Raw genomic sequence first — 2,269 nt, 5'->3', positions numbered from 1 at the left:
AAAAAAAAAAGAGAAAAAAAAAAAAAAAGAAAAAAAAACTATCTAGAAACTTAGATAACTCGGTTAACGAGTCTCGGTTCGAAGATCAATTAGTGTGTCATCGTGGAAATGATGGTCGTTTCTCGAAAGGCGGAAGGAAATAAGCGTCGTTTGGTTGTCGTTCGAATTCGATTTTCGACACTCGGTTCACTTCGTTTGTGACAATTTCCCGGATATATTATATCGTTGATCCGACAATATGACACGCGTTCCCTTTTATTCATTTTCTAAGGTTATTTGTCAACAGCGCGGAAGCATTTTTTAACGTACATGTTAAAACACGAAATTATCGTATTATTACATATATACTACATATACATATATATATATGTATTACAAAGTCGAAGTTTTCTACGCAGGTAATCCAAGAGAAAATTAGTTAAAGGGGGAAGGGGGAGTAGAAAAAGAAAAGAGGAAAGGGGATGCATTTTAGAGAGATGTCGCCTTCGTGTGACGATCGTCGCGAACCGTGATGCGAGGGCACACGAATCCTATTAGAAAAAAAAAAAAATAAATAAATAAAGTGATTTATAAAGAAATGTTATATTTACAAAAAAAAAAAAATGTGCGAAATTGTTACGTGACGTTTTGTGAGAATTGTTGTAAATACCTGTCGGTACGAGAGTAATGGCAGAGTATAAGACTGTATATTTGAGAAGAGATAGAGATGTAAATCGTTACAAATAAAGAAAAGAAGAAGAAGAAAAAAAAAGAGAAAAATAAACGGAATAAATATATTGAGAAACAAACTTTGTTCCGGCGTTCCTCCGATTCTACGTATATTCAATCCAGAATAAATTTCTAGTATCGAATAACATTGGCGATATATATCCTTTAATAAAAATACCATTCTATACCTAGAACCTTCCTCTCTCTATGGGAAAAGAAAACAATATCCTATTTTAACGTGAATCTTTCGTTTCGTTCTCTCGCAGAGAGAAGATAGATTTTAAAAAAAGAAAAGAGAAGAGAAGAGAAGAGAAGAGAAAAGGAAAAAAGAAGAGAAATGAGGAAGAAGAAGAAAAAAATAGAAATCTAAATCGTTGGAATATTATCGTCGAAACTTATCGACTAAAAAGCTCTTCGCAATACTCTTTTTCCACGAACAGAAACGCGGTCCCAATATCTTGCGCTAGAATGGACATTTCATTTCGTTAACACGATTACGCGTATTCGTGCGCGGAGTATCGCCAACTCATTTTAATTGGGATTACGTTTCAATTAAAACTCCGTTCCCCATTAGGCGGTACCCGTTGAGTTTTCGAGAATAATTGATACGAACAACACGTTATCCGATTGCGAGCCTGGATAAAATATGCATGTTTGCCAATCAAAAGGTGTCCAGGGTTATACACACCTGCTCTCGCTCCCTTCATTGTCTGGATAAATACGCGATTACCGACGCTTCTCTGCAGATACCACGTGTATGTATACGCAGTGTTACGTTTAAGTGAGAATAATGGAATATCTGACAAAAAGTTGAAGCTGAACGGGAAAAATGTTCTTACTAAAAAAAACTTGATTGTTCTTCTCTCTTTTTAACGTTGTTTTCCTTCTCTTTCATACGTTTCAAGTTTCGCAAACTCCGAGTAATTTTCAACACGAGTAATTTAATATTTTCTGATCTGCGAAATAGCAAACTGTATGGATTTGTAGTTTTAAAAAAAATAATATAGTTTCATTATAAAAAAAAAAAAAAAGAAGAAGAAGAAAACATATATTATCTTCGTGACTTCCATACAAAAGCTACGATAAAACTTTTTATTTTATCCTTTATATTTTATATCAAAGGTGTCGATAAATGAATAAATAAAAAAAATTCTTTTGCAACAGTCGTTTGTAAGATACCATTGTTCTCTCATTTAAAAGTAACACTTTGTACATTCGATGCACGAGACGCAAACATTGGATACCTTTGACTCGGTTCCGATGAAATTTTAATGATGCACAAAATCGGAAACTCGTTCGCTTTTCGCCCTGTTGTGTTTCGGCTGGTTTTACACCGCGATGTGCAACGAGAAACCGCGTTTCCATTCATAAATTAAAACGTATTCGGACCAATTACATTACGGTTCACCTTACGCGAAAATTAGTTGGGCCGAATTTTATCGGCCAATTTTTATTTAACGTTACCCGATATTTGGGAAATTCTTTTATTATATTGAAATTCTGATCAAACCGTTTTTACCCACGGCTAATTTTTTTATTAACCGGATCGTTGCATCGTTCA

At 34.3% G+C, this 2,269-nt stretch overlaps 1 long non-coding RNA gene across 1 annotated transcript in view; it reads left to right on the top strand.

The window, feature by feature from the left end:
* The window catches only part of LOC102680757, a 22,295-nt gene that overhangs the window by 2,294 nt on the left and 17,732 nt on the right, over positions 1 to 2,269 (top strand). The window lies entirely within an intron of this gene.

The sequence above is a fragment of the Apis dorsata genome, unplaced genomic scaffold (genome assembly GCF_000469605.1).
Source record: "Apis dorsata unplaced genomic scaffold, Apis dorsata 1.3 scaffold_262, whole genome shotgun sequence".
NCBI lineage: Eukaryota > Metazoa > Arthropoda > Insecta > Hymenoptera > Apidae > Apis > Apis dorsata.
The sequence above is the reverse complement of the archived record's forward strand: the minus strand, read 5'-3'. Positions and strand labels throughout refer to the sequence as shown.